The 21,772-nt window shown below is 38.3% G+C and overlaps 1 pseudogene; it reads right to left on the reverse strand.

The window, feature by feature from the left end:
• Positions 1 to 6,448: 6,448 nt before the first annotated feature.
• LOC101033016 (keratin, type I cytoskeletal 18-like) lies at positions 6,449 to 16,517 on the reverse strand (annotated as a pseudogene).
• Between the last annotated feature and the right edge of the window lie 5,255 nt (positions 16,518 to 21,772).

The following is a 21,772-nucleotide window of genomic DNA, read 5'->3' on the forward strand; positions in this document are numbered from 1 at the left end:
AGGGCGCACTGTTATTACCCCACACATCCCATGGTATAGGGAAGGAAAAGCGGTTGGGGGCAAAATTGAGACTTGACTGAAGAGTTATACAAAGAGACTGTTAAAAATTGGTCATAAGGAACATGGTTTTGTTTTTTGTTTGTTTTTTCTTTGAGATGGAGTCTTGCTCTGTCACCCAGGCTGGAGTGCAATGACTAAATTGCACTCACTGCAACCTCCACCTCCCAGGTTCAAGCCATTGTCCTGCCTCAACCGTTTGAGTTGTTGGGATTATAGGCATGCACCACCACACCTGGGTAATTCTTTTGTATTTTTGATAGAGAGAGAATTTCACCAAGGTGGTCAGGCTGATGTCCAACTCCTGACCTCAGGTAATCGACCCACCTTAGCCTCCCAAAATGCTGAGATTACAGGATTGAGCAACCACACTTGGCCTAGAACATGGTCATTTTTTTTTTTAAAGAGTAGAAACAGTGTAAATATGGTCAACATGGTGAAATCCTATTTCTACTAAAAATACAAAAATTACCTGGATGTAGTGGCATGCACCTGTAATTCCAGCTACTTGAGAGGCTGAGGCAGGAGAATCACTTGAACCCAGGAGACAGAGGCTGCAGTGAGCTGAAATGGTGCCACTGCATTCCAGCCTGGGCAACAGAGTGAGACTCTGCCTCCAAAAAAAATAAAAAATAAAAAATAAAAAATAAACAGTGTAAACATTCTTCTAACCATAAGAAATTAAAGAAAATATAAGTAAGAATCGATAGCAAAATGAGTTAAAATAGACAATACATAACTTTTCACCTGGAAATTTTAAAGAAAATATGTTTTAAAATACCATGTCAATGTGGTGATAAAGTGAGAAATATATGGTATTTGACAATGAAAATCCTGTGTCAAAATCTAATAGATACAGCAAAATCAGAGGAAATAAATAGCTTTACTCATTTACATTAATAAAAGAAGTATGAAAGATAAATAAAAATTCAAATAAAGAATAATAAAAGTAACAAAATCAACCAAAAGCATAGAAGACTTTAAGACCAGCCTAGGCAACATGGTAAAATCCCATCTCTACCAAAAATAAAAAAAGAAAGAAAAATTGGCCTGGCATGATGGCATGTTCCTGTAATTTCAGCTGCTCAGGAGGCTGAGTGGGAGGAATGCTTGAGCCCAGGAGGTAGAGGCTGCACTAAGACATGATCCCCCCACCTCACTCCAGCCTGGGTGACAGGATGAGACCCATTTCAAAAAAAAAAAAGAATTAATGAAATTTGAAAGCATTAAATATATAGTTAATTCCAAGGGCGTATCTTTCGAAAATGTTAAAAAATTAAAAATATAGTTAATCTAAACAAATACAGATATCACAAATCCACAGAATACAAATGATAATCAGTGAGGAATCACAAATGCTTGAGAATGAAAAGAAATATAAAGATATTGTTCGGCTCAAAAAGGTTACGTAATTATATTTGGAAGTCTGAATTAAAGTGAAAGTTTTTGTCAAAACTACATAGAAAAAGCTAGGAAATTTAAAGATAACAACAAATATAGACAAGATATTTAAATACCTACTTCCTCTAAAATTAAGAGCAAGAGAAACAATTCCTACCAAAGTTTTAAAAATAGGTAACACTCATGTTATTTACACTATGTCAGAATATTGTAAAATAGCAAAAGTTTCACATTCTTTCATAAACCCACTACAACACTGATGCCAAAGCTATTAAAATACAGAAAAATAAATTTTATTTCACAAAAAATTTAATAAACACTATATGAAAAAAGCCAAAAATAATTGCAAAATATAAATGAAATACTACGAAAGAGATATTCTTAAAGTTTCAAAGAGTTAATATATTTAATGATCAAAAAGGTTATGCAAATGTGAAAGCAACAACTAACTACCAAATAGGACAAAGGGTAAACATTTCAAGTTATTTTTTAAAAATGTTAAAAACACAAGATGAGAAATATAAGCTAAATCTATAATGGGGTATTATTTTTCTCTAATCAAATGTATCATAAAATGAAAACTATAAAAATAATATTTTTCCAGAGTATGGAGGTAGGTTGGAGATAAATTAAGTAACATTTATTATTTTTTTTCTTTTTGTCTTTTAGTTAGAGAGGGGTGGTATGTGCCTCCTCATCACCCTGGAGGATCTCACATGGACTTTTTAATGCTTTTGCCCATTAAAATTTTAAATGTACATACTTTTGACTTAATTTTACTTCTGTAAATCAAACCTGTAAATAAATGCCCATTGTACATTTCAACATTCATTTCAGAAATGCTTTAGGAACAAAAATGGGAAACAACTGAAATACCCATCAATAAGTTAAAGTGTGTACATCCATATTAGTGAATATTTTACATTCACTAAGAGCAACAAGTTGTCTGTGATTATTGATTATGAACTAATTTCTAGAATATATTACATGAGAAAAAGCAAGATGCAGAACAGTGTACACAGTATGTCATTTGTGCCCAAAATGGACAACACACATACATAAATGTTTTTTTATTTGCATCAAATGTCTGTGGAATAATACATAAGTAACTGGCAAGAGTGGTTGTCTCTGAGGAACTGCTTTGTACTGATTGCATTTTTTTGACATGTGCATGGAAAAGAACGGGGGAGGGGAGGAGAAGGGAAGGGGAAGGGAGAAAGCGGAAGGAGAAGGGAGAAAGGGGAAGGGAAAGGGGACCTTTGGAGGAAGGTAATGAGTTAAGATTCAGACCAGTTAAATATGTGCTACTTACAGGACATCAGGGATATATTTTCAGAAGCAGTTGTACTTGCAGTATAGAGGATGAGAAAGAAGAAACTGCAGGTTAAAAACAAAACTTAGTGATTTTTTGATTTTTTTTTTTTTTTTTTTTTAGACGGAATCTTGCTCTGTTGCCCAGGCTGAAGTGCAGTGGCAAGATCTCGGCTTACTGCAACATGCGACTCCCGGGCTCGAGTGACTCTCCTGTCTCAGCCTCCTGAGTAGCTAGGACTACAGGCATGTGCCACCACGCCCAGCTGATTTTTGTATTTGACATGGGATTTCACCATCTTGGCCAGGATGGTCTTGATCTCTTGATCTTCTGATCCACCCGCCTCGGCCTCCCAAAGTGCTGGGATTACAGGCGTTGAGTCACCCCGAGCCCTGCCGATTCTTTAATGTGTAGCGACATTTGGAGAAATGGGTAGATCATCTTGAGAGAGAATAGAAGTACTAAGACAGAAAATATGGGCAATACAATATTTTTAAAGCAGGTAGAGGAATAGAGGCCAACGCAATTCACAGAGGAGTGACCAGAGGAAGAAAAACAACCGAGCAATAGTGGAGGAAGTTTCCCAAAGAAAATCCTGAGTTTTCCACAGTACATGATTTAAGGTCACTGATAAAGGCCACATGCACATGATATGTTGTATGAAAAGTAAATGTAACCCACAACAGAAATGTTTCTATGCTAATTAAAGACTAGAGTGTTGGCCAGGCACAGGGGCTCATGCCTTTAATCCCAGCACTTTGGGAAGCCAAGGTGGGTGGATCACAAGGTCAGGAGCTCAAGACCAGCCTGGCCAACATGGTGAAAACCTGTCTCTACTAAAAATACAAAAATTAGCCGGGTGTGGTGGCAGGCACCTGTAATCCCAGGTATTCAGGAGGCTGAGGCAGGAGAATTGCTTGAACCCAGGAGGTGGGGGTTGTAGTGAAATGAGACCTTGCCACTGCTCTCCAGCTTCTGTCTCAAAAAAAAACAAAACAAAACAAAACAAAATAAAAGGAGAGAGATCCAAGATGGCTGATCACTAGCAGCTCAGGATTGTAGCTCCCAGTGAAAGAGCAAAGAACGAGAGGACGCCACACCTTCACATGAATTCTTGTTGCTCACGCACCAAGAGATTCCCAGCGGAGGAGCGCTATGGGTTGCCAGCGCGACTCTTGTGACCGGCGAGGCGGTTTTGCCGGCGCCTCGGAGCGTGGGTTCTCGGTGCAGAGTCAGAAAAGCACCACCAATCTTAACGCCACTGATTTAGTCCATGCAGTGGGTTGCTCAGATTTCGGCGCTGAGAATCAATAAGTTGGACGTCCACTCAGAAACCCAATTACAAAGACGGTAATTATGAAGACCACAGATGGATAAATCTGCAATGAAGGGAAGAAAACAGTCAAAAAAGGCTGAGAATACCCAAGATCACAACGCCTCTCCCTCAGCAGGGGATCACAGTTCCTCATCAGCAATGAAACAAGGCCTGATGGAGAACGAGTGTGTTCCAATTACAGAAGCAGGCTTCAAAATGTGGATAATAAGAAACTTCTGTGAATTAAAAGAACTTGTTCTAACCCAATCTAAAGAAACTAAGCACTTTGAAAAAAGGTTTGACAAAATGTTAACAAGAATACACAATTTAGAGAGGAATATAAGTGAATTGATGGAGCTGAAAAACACAATACGAGAACTACGTGAAGTATGCACAAGTTTTAACAGCCGAATTGATCAAGCAGAAGAAAGGATATCAACTCAATGAAATAAGACAAGAAGACAAGATTAGAGAAAAAAGGATAAAAAGGAACGAGCAAAGTCTCCAAGAAATATGGGACTATGTGAAAAGACCTAATCTACGCTTGATAGTTGTACCTGAATGTGACGAAGAGAATGAATCCAAGCTGGAAAATATGCTTCAGGACATTATTCAGGAAAATTTTCCCAACCTAGTAAGGCAGGATAATATTCAACTCCAGGTAATACAGAGAACACCACAAAGATATTCCTCAAGAAGAGCAACTCCAAGGCACATAATCATCAGATTTGCCAAGGTTGAAATGAAGGAGAAAATACTAAGGGCAGCCAGAGAGAAAGGTCAGGTTACCCACAAAGGGAAGCCTATTAGACTTACAGCAGATCTCTCAGCAGAAACCCTACAAGCCACAAGAGAGTGGGGACCAATATTCAACATCCTTAAAAAAAAACAACTTTCAACCAAGAATTTCACATCCAGCCAAACTAAGCTTCATAAGTGAAGGAAAAGTGAAGTTTTTTGTGAACAAGCAAGCACTCAGAGATTTCACCACCACCAGGCCTGCTTTACAAGAGCTTCTGAAAGAACCACTACACATAGAAAGAACAAACAGTATCAGCCTTTCTTAAAAAATACTAAAAAGAGCATCAATATAATGAAGAATTTACATCAACTAATGGGCAAAATAGCCAGCTAATATTAAATGGCAGTATTAAACTCACATATGTCATTATTAATTCTAAATTTAAATTGACTAAATCCCCCAATCCAAAGACAGACAGCCAATTTGAGTAAAAAACTAAAACCCATCAGTATGCTGCATCCAGACCCATCTCATATTCAAGGATACACAAAGACTCAAAACAAGGGATGGAGAAAGATTTACCAACCAAACAGAGAGCAAAAATAAATAAATAAAAAGCAGAAGTTCCAATTTTTGCCTCTGATAAAATAGTCGTTAAAGCAACAAGATCAAAAGAAGCAAAGAAGGACATTATATAATGATAAAAGGATCAATGCAACAACAAGAAGAGCTAAAGATCCTAAATATATAAGCACCCAATACAGGAATACCCAGACATACAAGACTAATAAGGAGACTTAGACTCCCACATAATAATAGTGGGAGACTTCAACATTAATATTAGACAGATCAATGAGACAGAAAATTAACAACGATATCCAGGACTTGAACTCAGATTTGGAACAAGTAAATGTAATTAACATTTATAGAACTCTCCACTTTAAATACACAAAATATACACTCTTATCAGCACCACATCATATCAACTTAGAAGTTTAAACAAAATGTTGGTTGGCTCCTTGTTTGTTATTCTCTTCCCTCATTTTCTTTTATGTCTCCATTATTAAGGACAATTATAGGCATTCCCATATTTAGACTGCATTCTAGCCCCAGCAATAAAGCAATACCCCCATCCTCTCTCCATCTTCCTCTTTCTCTTTCTTCCTCTTCTTTATTCTTTTTCTTGTTATTAAAAAAAAAAAAATTAGACGTAGAAATAGGAGCCAGGATTGAACCTGGGTCTCTCCTGTCCAGATCATGAGATCTTTCCGATCCTGTTTCGTTATGATACAGAAAGATCTTTATGTGTTCCAGATACTAGTCCTTTGTTGAGTGTATGTTGAAGAATGTTTTCTCCCAGTCTGCAGCTCATTTCACCCTCTGCACCTGGGCTTCACCTAAAAAGACTTTAAAATTTTCAAGAGAGATCATTCATCTTTTTTTGTGTGAATTGTGCTTTCGGTATCAAGTCCATCTGCAATATGATGTTGGTGACTATATAGCTTTATAATAAACTTTAATATATAAAAAAAAAAAACCTAAAGTGTTATCTCTTCTTTTTTTTTTCTCTGAGCATTTTATTGGCCTTCCGCTCCCCAAAGGGTCCCCTCCATCTGCTGGCTTAATATCTCAGAACTTTGGTGTCATTGGTCTCAGATACCACTTTGCCATCCACTATCCAGCGGGTGGTGGTCTTTTGGATGGTTTGCAGGAGTTGCTGCTGTCCAGGACATCACCAAGATTGAAGTCCTAGCCATCTTCCAGCAGGTGGTGGTAGGTGGCAATCTCAGCCTCCAGCTTGACCTTGATGTTCAGCAGGGCCTGGTACTCCTGGGCCTGGTGCTGCCCCTCTGCCTAGGCCTGTGCTAGCTCTGACTCCCTGTGCAACAGGATCCCCTTGAGCCGTTCCATCTGCACTGAGTAGCAGGCCTCCACCTCCCTCAGGCTGTTCTCCAAGCTGTCCTTCAGATTTCTGATTTCTCATGGAGTCCAGTCTGTCTCCAAGGACTGGACTGTATGTCTCAGCTCCATGAGCATCATCTCAGCAGCTCCAACCCTGGCGGACTGCGTGGTGACCACTGTGGCGTTCTCCTCAATCTGCTGAGACCAGCACTTGTCCAGCTCCTGTCAGTTCTTCCAAGCCAGCTGATCATATTGGGCCCGGATGTCTGCCATGATCTTGGCGAGGTCCTGAGATTTGGGGGTATCCACCTTCACGGTCAACCCAGAGCTGACAATCTGGGCTTGTAGGCCTTTTGCTTCCTCTTCATGGTTCTTCTTCATGAAGAACATTTCCTCCTTGAGAGCCTCGATCTCTGTCTTCAGCTGCAGCCAAGTGACGTTGGTGTCATCAGTGGCCTTGGATGTCACTCTCCATAGACAAGCACATGGCCAGCTGTGTCTGATACTTGACTCTAAAGCCAACAGCAGCAAGACCGGCACTGTCAATATGCAGAACAATGCGGATATTGTCTACAGTATTTGTGAAGATCTGAGCCCTCGGGTCTACAGTTTTGAAGTAATGACTCCAGGCTCTGACCTGGGGTCCCTTTTTCTCCAGGTGCTCCTGGATTTTGCGCTCCAGCTGCTGGTTCTTGGTCTCCAGGCTCCTCATTCTATCGAGGTAAGAGGCCAGGCAGTCTTTCAGGCCTTGCATGGTCTCCTCATTCTGGGTGCCTCTCATTCCTGCCAGACCCCAGGCCATCCCCATGGCCAGGGCCCCGGACCCCATGCCACACTGGAAGCTAGTGGAGTGGGACATGGAGATGCAGGAACCAGAGCCCCTGGCACCTGCACAGACACTAGCTGTGCTGCTGACTGGCCAGGCGCCGTAGCTGGGCACCTGGACCGAGCCCAGGACTGGTAGGTGGTGGAGAAGGTAGAGCCAGTGCTGAAGCTCATGCTGTCCCAGGAGGAGAGCGACAGGACAGGACTCAGGCTTTGCCTATGACGAGTGTTATCTATTCTTACAGGCACATATAAAACACTACATTTTGAGCTAGTAAAATAGCCTGTATCCCTATATATGATAATCAGTAGTTTTGCTTTGCAGGGGGCATAACAAAGAATCCTACAAAAATCTAACATTTAATCTCATTAATCAAAGGATGAACAAATATATAATGTGTGACACATGGTAGGAAATCAATAAGTAGCTATTGAATAAATGTTGGATTAGCACAATCACTTTGTCAGGCTCAACGCAATGTTAATAGTTTAATAATTATATGTTCTGTAACAATAAATTAAACAGCTATTAAATAGACAAGTAGTCAACTATGAACAGTTCTATTTATACTTTTCTAGTCCTTCTCCCTAATTGTAAGCAATAAATTTAAAATGCTTGTTAATTTTCCAGCTGAGGCACAGGAAAAGAGGGAAGATGGTGGGGGCAGCTGAGGGTTGTGAGCGCATCACTGCCATTGTGAGACACTGTGACACACACATATAATTACTCAAGTCACAAAGAAAAAAAGAGTAAGACATGAAAATGAACATTTTCTAATTACTATCCTAAAAGTGATTTAAAATGCATTTAAATAATAAATATTATACAGTAAATGAGGCACTGGGGAAGGCATTTTGGCAGTTACTCACAAAATGAAATACACTCTTGCCATATGACCTAGTCACTGCACTGCTAGGTATTTGAGTAGAGAACACGTGTTCACATAAAAACTTGCAGATGAATGTTTATAGCAGCTTTATTCATAATTGCTAATACTTGGAAACAAACGTACTGTATGATCTCAACTAATGCCATTCTAGGAAAAGCAAAACTGAGAAGACACTAAAGAGATGAGTGGTTTACAGGGGTTGGGGTAAGAAAGAGATAAGCTGGAGCACAAAGGATTTTTCAGGCAGTGGAACTACTCTGTGTGATAATGTCATAGTAGATATATGTCATTTTTTGTTTGGCAAAACCCACAGAGTATACATCAGAATGGGGGAACTCCAATGTAAAGTATGGACTTTAGTAAGTAATAATTTATATTGGCTCATCAACTGTAATAAATGTTCCACAGTAATGCAAGGTAATAGGGGAAATTAGTCAGGCATGTTGGCTCATTCCTGTAATCCCAGAAATTTGGGAGGCTGAGGAAGGTAGATAGATTGAGCTCAGGAGCTAGAGACCAGCCTGAATCCTATCTGTTCAAAAATGCAAAATGTTAGCAGGCATGATGATGCACACCTGTAGTCCTGGCTGCTTGAGAGGCTGAGGTGGGAGAATCACCTGAGCCTGGGAAATGGAGGCTGCAGTGAACCAAGATTGTGCCACTGCACTCCAGCATAAGGGAAGCTGTGTGGGGTGAGGAGGTATATGGTAACTCTCTGTACTTTCTACCAATCAAAACCTCAAATTAATCTAAAAAATAAAGTCTATTCATTTAGAGGGGGAAGTAAAGGAGGCATCTCCCCAAAGACATAAAAAGTAATACACAACTTGCTATAGTTTGAACGTTTGTGTTCCCTCAAAATGCGTACGTTGAAATCCTAAGTCCCAAAGTGACGGTGTTAGAAGACAGGGCCTTTGGATAATCATGTCACGGGAGTAGAGTCTTTCTGAATGGGTTTAGTGCCCTTATAAAAGAGGCCTGAGACAGACCCCTTGCACCTTCCACCACGTAAGGACACAGCGAGAAGGTGTCATTTATGAACCGGGAAGCGGTACCTGGCTCTGGTGGTACCTCAATCTTTGCCTTCCCAGTGAATTGGCTGGTACTTCGATCTTTGCTTTTCCAGCCTCTAGAACTGTGAGAAATATTTATATAAGTCACAAGTCACCTAGTTTATGGTACTTTATGATAGCAGCCTGGATAAGCTAAGGCATGAATTATTTAATTAGTAGCTTATTTTTGGACCTAAAGAAAATAGGAAGCTGAAAAATCAGTGTGCTTGATTAGGTCTTAACCAACTCTGTATTTATTTATTTACTTAATAAATACAGAGTTTTTATATCATAAAAAAGGCACTCAATATATTTGAAAATAAGATTATTTCACAGACCTTACATTTGATAGGAGACGAAATAAAAACAACAATAACCAAAGTCATGGGATAAAGTTTAGAAGTCATGCTTTTGCTTTTAGCATTCCAGTTAAACCTCAGCTTCTCCTCATTGCAGCAGCTACACCTGCACAGCCCCAGTGAAGGGATAACAGCAGAGCACAGATAACAGAAACCTAATTCTTGTTTCTCAAATTTCTTACTGAGCCAAAGACAACAATATAATTTTTTTTAAATCCATGAGACTCAAAGTTAGCCATCCTCAACGCCACCTAGACCGTACAGTAACCCTGTACTGGAGGACAGGAAAAACGAGAGAACAGCTGAGGATTGGTAGGTATTGGGCTCCTTGGAAAGGGAATGCTAGATTCTGCCCCAATTCAGGCCCACCCCAGCGGTGGTGATGTTGGATGGTGAAGCCACTCCAGAAAAGTCTGCAGGATTAAGAGGAGATGTGGACCTTCATTTTCCACTGACACCCTCTAGGAGCCAGGAGACAGCAGAGTGAAGGGCTGAGATCTTCTGAGGCCATCTCTAACTCTCAGAAACTTATGTTAGGAAACTGCATGTCATTAATCTCAGACACATTTTTTTCCTTTACTAACCGATACATGTAATAAATGACATGTGTTCATTTTGGACAATTACATTCTAAAAAACAAATGCTTCCCCATGTCTGAATTTTCAAATGAAAATGAAAATGTCTTGTCATTTAATCCTTCTTTAAGTTTTCTTTACTCCAATTATAATGATGTCTTGTAAACAGGAGTAAGCTTACCTCAATTGATGTTTTTTAAGATTAATGTTCTAATATGACTAAAATCGATGCCTGTGTATTCATTTGAGATGTAATAGGAAAAATATGTCCATTGTTATTCTCAGACAACTTTTTGGATAAAACATAGTACTTCAAATTTTAGAATCTGACTTTTTTTTTTTTTGAGTCTCTAAGTGTGAAATATATATATATTTTTCTCTGTATGCTTTAAGGCAATTTTTCAAAACATTTATTTATTAATTTATTTGATTGTTTGGGGGAAGGGTTTGATTTTGGACAGTTAAGTTACCTTACAACTGACTACATTTCACACAGATATGAACACAAATATTTTGTATGAAAATGTTTTTTATATACTTCCTTATTCATTTATTCATTTATATGTTTGTTTGTTTATTTTTGAGACAGAGTTTTGCTCCTGCTTCCCAGGCTGAAGTGCAGTGGTACAATCTCAGCTCACTGCAAACACCTCCTGTGTTCAAGCAATTCTCCTGCCTCAGCCTCCTGAGTAGTTGGGAATACAGGCACCTGCCACCATGTCTGGCTAATTTTTGTGTTTTTAGCAGCGATGGGGTTTCACCATATTGGCCAGGCTGGTCTCGAACTCCTGACCTCAGGTGCTCCAACTGCCTTAGCCTCCCAAAATGCAGGCTACTAGGCTCTTAATAAATATTAGCTAGAGTTTATTGACTTGACATTTATATAAGGGTTTGGTGATATTCAATCATATATGAGAGCAAATTATTCTCTCTATTCTTTCTTGTTTGTAAGAGCAGATGATCAGAAGGAACAAGAGTGTGAGGAAGCTGAGGTGTGTTTGCACATTTAGGGTAGAATTTGCATTACTTAGAATCTGACTCAATCAATCCTAAATTCTCCTGGTTCAGGAGGAGAAATAAATTTGCCAATTAATCATATTTTAAGCAGTGTCTTTGGCAAACTTTAATGTGATGTCAAATTCTAATTCAAGCCCAAGTCTGACAAAACCAGAGGTAGGGTGTTGAAAGAATCAACAAAACTAGCAAATATTAAACCAATATAGGGCTCTTTGGGGAAATTCAGATAAAAATTGCTCTGACAATATTTTGAAAATATCTGCATTTCTTCGGTTTTACTCAAGGAAACGAATGTAACATGGGTGTTTTGTTTTTGAAATTTCTGATGGTCTTGCAGTATGTCAACATTCAGTCAATATTAATGATTATCTCTCTGTCTCACATAGTGTGTTTATATGTGTGTATACATATATATTTATTTATATACATATGTTAGATAAACATATCAAAAACTTTGTCTCCACTCATTAAATTTACTATCAAGTAGAGGAAACACAAAAATGTTAACTATCACATTAAGAATAATTATAAATTATGCTATAAGGACATAATAAACAGGGTCGAATATAGAAAATAGGCAGTGTGACTCTATCAAGCATGGCCAAGGCAGGTCTTTCTAATGGGGGAGACTATTCAAGTTGACTTTTTTTTTTTTTTTTTTTTTTTTTTGCATTCACGACCACCAGCACTTTATTACCTATCTAGTAAATGCCTCTTGGCTGAAAACTTTGAACAATAAAAGATAATTCATGCAAAACTCTAGAAAAGATAATTCTAAGCAGAGGAAAAGAATAGATCCAGAACTAAGAATAGAAAGCACTGGAACAGTTTTCTGGACTATTGTTAGCCTAAGAGGTACTGTAAAATGGGCAAATCTACTTAAGAAATCATTACCTTTTCTTCAGGAGCAAAACTAGATGGAATATCCAACACTTCCTGAAAAATTTCTGTGAGTCAGTCACTGTTTGAAGCCCTTTTATACACACTATTCCAATAATCCTATGATATTTTATTATCCCCATTTTATAGAAGAGAAAACTTACACAAAATGAGAATGAATAAGTCTCAAAGTCAGAGTCAATCAAGGCTTTTGTCTCCAGCGTGAATACCATTATGCTATTCTGCCTCTTCCATGTTCTGGAGGTTTTAGAAAGCTAGTATAAAGATGCCATAAACAAACAAACAAACAAACAAACAAAAAAAAAAGATGCCATAAACAAGCTTGCTTGGACAGTACTGGGATGGAGCAGTAGCGTTTACAAGGGGGTGAGCTAAAAGTCCACAAAATCCTGTCTCCTACCTACTCTCCTCCCTTCCTCATCTCTCCAGGACTGAGAATGAAGAAAATAAGAGCATCAGAATTATTTGTTCAATAGATATAACTCTGCAGTGGGGCTAAAGCCAGAATATCAATTAAAAGAGAAAAACAAATGTGTACACAGAAGCTGTTAGGCATTTTACATTCCGGTGCCTAGAATTTCATTTATCCAGCAGCGGTGGCTTGAGCCAAAAAAATACAGTCAATCAACCTTAGAGTTTCAAGTTTAACTGTTTATGTGTAGTTTCACAGGAGTTTTTCCACTGATAACAGACACATAGTCACAAGATGGCTGGAGTTCAGAAGTGGAACTTTATTCTGTGGAAGGACTAGAGGAACCAATTAGGAGCCTGGTTAGCAGATATGTAAAGGCAAAAAGGAAAGCCAGCAGAAAAGGCAAACCCAAGAACTGGAGGGCTAGAACACCAAGGTCCTAGACTGGCTGTTGGAATGAATTCCTGTAATTTTATGTTGCCTCAGTATCCTTTTTGAATAAGAGTTGTACTTTCTCATAACAGAAGTAGAGTTTAGTCCCTTTTGAACATAGTTTCCAGTTCTTCATCTCCTCTCAATTTTTCAATGGGATCAATCCGGATATCTGCCTTAGACAACCACCTCTTAATAACCACCTGCCTAAGGATAGCTAGATACAATTCTCTTGACTCACCCCACTGATCCCCACACCTGGCATGGACTGTTCAGACAGGCCACATGATCCACATAACTTGTGCCTGCTTGCTGTAAGCCAGCTAATTAGAACCCCCTGCAGGTAATCTGCTTGTATAATGCCCCGGACCCCAGTCAAGGCTTCGGCCCACAGGTCCTTCTATCTCTCTCACTTTCTTCTCACCTGCTGGCTGAAGCAAGTGTCCTGGTTCTTCCCTTCACACTGGCCCTGCAAAGTGTGCTTCCATCTTCTCTCTGGATCTGTAAGTAATACACTGCTTGTGTTATTTCATGTGTTTTGTTGTGTGGTCTTCTTTGTGTCTCACCTGATGGACACACCCAAGTATAACACTCCTCCTGCTCAGAGCCATCCTAAAGGGTAGCTATCTTGGTTAGAATAAACTGAACACAGGTCAGCCAAGAGCTTCAAGGACATCTGCTAGTAAAAACAAGTTTCCTGTGAAAGAAACATCTGATCATGGATTAGACACTTAGTTATTAGGCCACCCATCAACCAGGTAAAGAAGTATCCCCTGAAAGGCATTCTGTAAACATCCACAACCACTTCCCATGGAGCCAACAGGTCAGGGCTAGAATTATGGTCACCCTCCAGAAAGAGAGAACTCAAGACCAAATCAGAGGAATATTTGACACCAGTTGTATATTAGTCTATTCTCACATTGCTATAACGAAATACCTGAAACTGGGTAATCTATAAAGAAAAGAGATTTAATTGGCTCACAGTTCTGCAGGCTTACAGGAGGCACGGTGCTGGCATCTGTTTGGCTTCTGGAGAGGGCTCAGGAAACTTACAATCATGGCAGAAGGTGAAGGGGGATCAGGATTCTTAGCTGGCAAGAACAGAAGCAGGAGAGAGAGAAGGGGAAGGTGCCACACACTTTTAAACAAACAGATCTCATGTGAACGCACTACCACCGAGAGAGTAACAAGAGGGAGTGTGTTAAAGTATTCATGGGAAATCCACCCACATGAGCTAATTACCTCTTCCCCTGTCCCATCTCTAACACTGGAGATTACAATTTGAGGGAGATTTGGTGAGGACACAGATCCAAACTATGTCTTGTACTCTGGAAGTTCACTTAGCATAGATCTAAATTCTCTTACTGTCTTCTTGCTTAAGTAGAAGGCTCCAGACATTTAGTGTTAGCCTAAGTGTTAAGTGACACTGTCTGAGAGTTATGGGACTGAAAGAGTAGTTGATGTTATAGAGTGACAAAGCAGAAGCTATTCAATCCACAGGCCTATTTTTCAGCCCACCATGTGGCAGGAACTGCGCTAAGATATGGGATGCTTCCTGTGTAGCCAACTCCTCAGACAAGCCTCATTGACTGTCTTTCTTCAGGCTGAATTCTTACAAATAGACGAAGTAAGTATAGTAAATACTGTAGCCAAAAATAAACCAAAACAATACATGTATACAACATGTACTGCCAATTAGACATTCCTGAATGAATGCAGCCAGAGTATTGGGAACACAGAACAGCAAAAAAACACAAGCAGCAGAAGCACATGAGACGTTGCCAGGATGTCACAATGGCTCATAATTCCTTCATCTTCACTTACACCGACTCACTTTCCAGAAATCTGCCGGTCATTCTTTCATCACGTTGTCCTTCCAGCGGTGCCAAACCTCTATGGAAGAAGGGCAAAGTATACAAGAAAACTTTTCCCACCTGTTATGAAGAAGGTCGGTGTGGGAGACTCCACTGGTAAAACAACCCTGATGCTTTTATTCTTCCACGACACCCAAAGAAGGTATTTGTTTTGTATCGATATGAGCTGAGACCACAGAAGCCTCCACAAAAATGTCCCAGATATACTTGTGTGTGCAAAGGCAGAATATGAAGACAAGGGTATTGTCTGTAGTGTGTGAAAAACTCATATGCTCCTTAGAAAGACTGCGCCAATCCTGAGGCCAACCCCAGATGAGAAAGAGAGAATGTGTTTATGACAGCAATACTCCCCTTGGTGCCTTAGCAAAGCCTCCACCTCTTGTTTAAACTCTGGAACAGAGCAAATCTTTTAGGCGCTGAAACACTTTTCCAATCACTATTTCAATAAAGTAAATGGCTCCTTAAAGGACACAAAGAGCTAGTGGAACTTTAGAGCAAAGAAGCTGTCCAGTTTTCCATTCAATGTGGTGGAGTGAGTACAGAAGGGGGGCTAGTTATATTAAAATCAGGTGAACCCATAGGCGTATCTGCAGTGAAGCTGGGTGGGCTTTTTTTGTTTATTAAGGGCTCGAAGTATTAATGGACTCATCTGCTGAATGCACAGATACGTTAGAAATGGGCCAAAGAGAATGTAAACTTTGTTTTGTTTTGTTTTGTTTTGTTTTGTTTCGTTTTTGTTTTCTTTCCCCAAGTTCTCTCTAAGCCAGGAATTGGTTTTCTACCTTTTGAAAAATTATTGTGTACAAGCAGGCACTGAGACCTCTGCCCAAGGACCAGCCAAACTGCTGGCCGTGGTTAGTGGAAATGCTTATTTGTTCTGGGAAGCAGAACCATCCGGGTGGGGTGGGGGGACAACTTTTGAACAAAATACTAAAAAGAAACAGATCTGAGGAATCTGGTGAAATTGAAACTTTTAATCCAAAGAAGATAATAATGACTGAATGGAAAATAATTTCACCCTCTCATATTTTGATTTCAAGCATTGGAAGTTCTTTTATGGTCTAGAATTGCTGCCATAGCAGTGGATAATTGTGCTTGATTGGCGGTAGGTTATTGGAGATATTTCTTCTTTTAACCTCAGTTTAACTGATGGCAGCAAAATAAATTAGCTGGAGAAACTGCTTTAAAGATAACTATTTTAAGTAAAAGCCTGTCAACTAATACTGGGTTCCTGTGGCTGCAGATGGAAGAATAATCACATTAAAAAATAAGCACGGGAGCTAAATGTAGGCATGGCCGGTTTCTAAACTGAGCTGAGCGTGGCTCAAGAGGATTCCTTCCAGGTGCTGACATGGTCTTACTAATGAACAGGCTTACGTTTTAGAGGAAGTATCGGTGTGGATATTTGTCCATTCATAGCCCATGCCCAAAAGTGCCCAATTGTTTCCCATTGAGCAAATACAGGTGAAAAAAACAAAACACTACAAATTAGAACTGGAAAAACAGCCTTTCCTACTTATCGCTCATATTGAATAATGTGTATTACTTTTCTAGTTTAATAGGTTCTTCTTCTCATAACGATTACAATGTCTTGGTAATTTTTTTTAGCAGAAATGTTAATTTTTTTCTAAAGTTCTCTCAGGCTTTTACGAAAATTTCTTGGAAATCATTTTTTCTTTTTTGTTCATGTGAAAGCCTTAAGTTGAAGGGTACTGAAAATTTTATCCACTTTTTAAAAATTAGTTAAGGTTTTATAACATGAAATGACAGCAATGAAAGTATCTTGTGTTCTCTCCTTACATTGTTTCTCAAATCTCTTCTTCTATCCGAGTGTCTATTGCATGATTCATCAATATAAAATGTGATGCCTGTAAGGAAAATCTCAAATTAAGCTACTTTCTTTAAGTACTTGTGAACCTTAGATAACCAGGAGACAAATTCCATCTTGTTACAAAACAACAGCAAAAGTATTCTAAAGAAAAAGTTAATCTAGCTGGCAAAGCAGGAGTTAACATTAGCTTATGTTTGTTGCTAAGAAAAAAAAAGTTACCTTGCATATTATTTGATTTCTATTTAATGTTCCCTAACTATCAGTCTGCCCTTTGCTCAACTCTAGACATCCAGCTAGTCTTTTGGAGTAACAAAGTAGTGTTTATTTAAAAATCTATACCCATCTACATTTTACTGCATTGTGCTTAAATTACATATTACTTCTATTTTAAAATTTGTATTGCAACTTAATTAATTTCAACATATAAAATTGTGGATTGGAAACCTATTCCTACTTGCACAAAATTCTAGAATTAAAAAAGATATGTAAGACAACTAAAACCAAGTGTGTGTGTGTGTGTGTGTGTGTGTGTGTGTGTGTGTTACATATGGTAGGTGCCAGAGGTATTTTAGCAGTACATGAAAGCAAATGCGCTTTCACTGTTATGTTTAAAACATATATTGGTGTCCTTTCTCAACCACCTATCCATGAAAACTGGAATTACTGAAACAAAGACTCTTTTAAACCTGGGAAAGGGAATTTCTGTTTGGCAAAAGTGTTATAAATTTGATAAAATCTCTAAAAGAGTAAAATTTAAGTAGAAAAATAACCTACCAATATTTCAATGGAGAATTTGGGAAAACTCTGGTAGTTGAGTACATGTTTAAAAAATTTAAAATAGCCAAAAGGAAAGCTTTATTCTGATTTGGAAGAATAAAAAACTGTAAAAAAAAAAAAAAGTCTTATTAAAAAAAAAACTTGAGTTCATCAGAAATTAATTTATCTATAGCAAAACTCCTGCCTTCCAGAGAGAATCAAAAACATTAATGCAAAAGTATTTGATGATTTAGTGTCAAATGGTAGATCCAAAACCAGACCATTTCTCCTCATGTAATGAGTAAACATAGCAACATGTGGAGAATTCATCTAAGACAAAATTCCTTAATTTTCTCCACTCCAGCTACATTCACTTGAGTTTTACTATACCTTTATGCAATATTTTCAACTAATTATTCAATATTTAACTAAGAACAATGTTGTTATTCAACAATTATCCAATTTCATTAATTCACTAGTCATCATGTGAAGAAATTGAGTATTGGTAAGAACATATCCTAGAGTTTACTTACATGGATTCAATTCTGTCTTGCTTACTAGCTGAAGATCTAGCTAAAAATTCCCTTCTTCATATTACACAACTATTCATCCAAACCCTATTTAGATTTAAAGTTAGTGCAAAGATGCAAGTTTCTAGTCGTGTAGTAAAATAAATACCTTCAAAACCCTCATACTTGAAATCACTAAAATTCTGTATAAAATACTTGCTTTAGTGCATCACTGGACTGACATAAAATGAAGAAATCTGAAGAACAATTTAATAAGAGGGGAAGCAACAGGATATTCTCATAGGAGATTCCAGGTAAATCTGGACCCCAGCAGTGTAGGAGCAGATGAGAAACCCACCACACAGAAGCGAACAGCAGGAAAACTTAGCTGACTTGATCTTGGCAGTAAGTTGTTAAGATAATAAAATCATCCTTGAGAATTTGTAACCACAAGCTAGCACTTACATGACAAATGTTTCAGTCTGAATCCTCTCTGTCTTTGCAGTCTGAAAAATTTAAATCAAAGAACTTAATTTAAAGTGGCTCCAGATTGGCAGTGTCCCTATGGGACTAACTGAAGCAAAGTCCTCTTAGAGAAACTTAGCTTCAGCACACGCCTCAAATTATCTACAGGTAAAGTTCCTGCTGTGTGTGTGTGTGTGTGTGTGTGTGTGTGTGTGTGTGTGTGTGTGTTTGTGTTGTTTGTGTTTAGGGAAGGGAGGGCTTTATGAAAGAAATCACAACAAAAATAAACTAGCAAGTAATGCAGATATTAGAATTAGCAAATGCAGACTATAAAACAATCAATTACCTTTCATTTATTCAAAAAATTAAAAGAAGCCTATAAAAACATAAATAGAATAAGATACTATAAATAACCAAGCAATTTTGAGTAAAAATCAATTATATTATTGAAGAAAAAAATTGAAACATTTTGTCAGGTTTTTTTTACTTGAAATATCTTTATGATTTATTCAACTATTCTGTATATAAATACTTTTCTGAAAGTGCACTATAAATTATTTCTCCTGGTTTATACTTTATCTTTTTATTCTTTTGATGCCATCTTTTGATAAGCAAAGGTCTTAATTTCAATGTTCATTTATATTAATAAATCTATTTTTTGAGTTAATGTTTATTGTGTCCTGTTTAAGGAGTGTTTGTCTACCCCAAAGTTATGAAGATATTTTCTTAGGCTTTCTTCCAGAAACTTGGTGTTTACTTTTTTCTTACCGTTCTGTAAATCTATGTCAAATTAATTTTTGTGTATGGTGTGAGGTAGGTCTCAATATTATTACTATGTTTGTTTTTAAATGGATAGTAAAAATATAAGGAAGAATTTATAGAAAATATCAACCTCTTCCCAATGAATTGCAGTCGTACTTATGTCATAAATCAGGAAACACAGGCACACACATGTATACGTATGAGTTTGTTTCTGGTCACTCTATTTATTTGAATTTGAGTATTCTTATGCCAATATTACACTGACTTACTTACTCTAGTTGTAAAATTAGTCCTGAGATGAGTCTTTTATTTCTTATACACAAGAATCTTAGCAGAGTAATCACAGTGTCACTGCTATGGAGGTAATAACACTAGAGCAAATAGAGAGAGTGATGGAGGGGCAAGAGGGCTGTTTTAAATCTGGAGGTCCAAAAACTGTCCATTAGGAGGGGCCAGAATAAAGTGAGAGATAAAAAGCCATGTAACTATCTGGGAGGTGGTAGAGGTAGAGGGAAGAACAAGTGGAAAAAAAAAAAACCCACCAAGGAGATGAACCTGGAGGAAAGAGAGCAGGTGAGGTCGGGGAAGAGTGAGCAGCAGCAAAGAAGCAGAGAAGGACCTTGGAGAAGGAGGCAGGAGCCACCCAGCCAAGCTCTTTCAACTAGCGATGAAGTTCAGATTTCCTTAAGAGTGCGTTGGAGGCTGGGCATGGTGGCTCGTGCCTATAATTCTAGCACTTTGGGAGGCCAAGGCGGGAGGATTGCCTGAGCTCAAGAATTTGAGATCACCCTAGGCAACATGGGAAAACCCAGTCTCTACTAAAAATACAAATACATAAATAAGCAAACAAACAAACCAGGAGCGGTGGTGTGTGCCTGTAGTCCCAACTACTCAGGAGGCTGAGGCAGGAGAATCGTTTGGACCTAGGAGGCAGAGGTTGCAGTGAGCCTGAGATCATGCCACTGCACTGCAGCCTGGGTGATAGAGCAAGACTCTGTCTCAAAAAAAAAAAAAAAGAAAGAAAGAAAGAAAAGAAAGAAAGAAAGAGAGAAAAGGAAAGGAAAGGAAAATAAAAGTGCATTGGAATGTGGCTGGGAGGTCCTGTGCAGGAAAGTCATGGAACGTGTTTTACTTTGAAAATAATCAGTCCCAGCGCTGTAGGACTGGACATTCAGAGAGCAAAAGTGGAAGCAGAGAGACCTGTTAGGAAGCTTCCCTGGCTCTCACCTAATGCTTCTAAATTTTTTGGCTGTGCAATATGATAGTAAAAAGCTTTGGATCTTGCTCACCCCCCTGTGCGTGATATAAATTATAAGCTGTGCTAATACATATTAGACATTACACATGAGATCCCATAGGTTCCACGAATTATATACATTGTCTATATTATAAAATATTTAAACAACAAAATATTTAGAGTGAAATTTCTAACGAATGTTAAAAATATTTTGCTATCAATGTTATAAAGTCATTTTGCTTTCCTCAAAACAATACAGTGATATTTCTGTTAGAATTTTAATTTTAAATTTTGCTAGTATTTACATTTTTAGTAGAGCAACGTCATCAAATATGCTCGATAATTTTGAAAAGTTTTGTTTAGTATATCACTTCAATCATTACACATTTATTTTCATTTACAAATATTTGCTAACAATGGCTTAACTCACCCGCTAATCTATCAAGGCAAACGTTTATTATTAACAGCACATTTATTATTCCTAGGAGTCTGGAAGATTTTGAATTCCTTGGCTAGTCTATCATATTAAATCATCATTGTTTTTACCTAACAATGTGGTTAGCAGCTTGTTCTTGTAAGTAAGGGAAGTACCAGCTCTTACATTTCCTAGTGTTACCTGTGCATTCAGTACCAAATTATTTTTAATATTGGTTCTGCAGAAATTTTATGAAACTTTTGGCCAATGTTCATTAAAAGCTGGATTTCAAAATTAGTTATTTCTCTTATCTGGTTCATTAAAATACAGTAGGTGGAAAAGCCCTAAAAGCAAACAGCCATGTGAGAAGCACAGATGATGCTGCTGTTACGGGCCACTCTCCAGCCTTCAGACATCACACTCTTCTCAGGAAACGCATTCCTTATTTACGGACCAAGGGAGAGCCATTGCCTACAATCCTTTATCCTGCAGGGATTCTTCATTTCTTTCTTTCTTTTTCTTAGATAAAATTAAATATCAAAACAAGTTCTTCTGTTTCCTAAGCACGACTCTAAATAGTGCTTCTTGAGCACTAGGGACCACAAACCCCACTTTGGACTCCATTAATGTACGTGAGAGACATACATTACGTGGATTAGGTGCTAGCCGCTGAAGTAAGCCAAAGCCTTGCTTGTCCCTATGGTGTTACGGACAACGATCTGTACACTAAA

This window comes from Saimiri boliviensis, chromosome 15, assembly GCF_048565385.1.
Source record: "Saimiri boliviensis isolate mSaiBol1 chromosome 15, mSaiBol1.pri, whole genome shotgun sequence".
Taxonomy (NCBI): Eukaryota; Metazoa; Chordata; class Mammalia; order Primates; family Cebidae; genus Saimiri; species Saimiri boliviensis.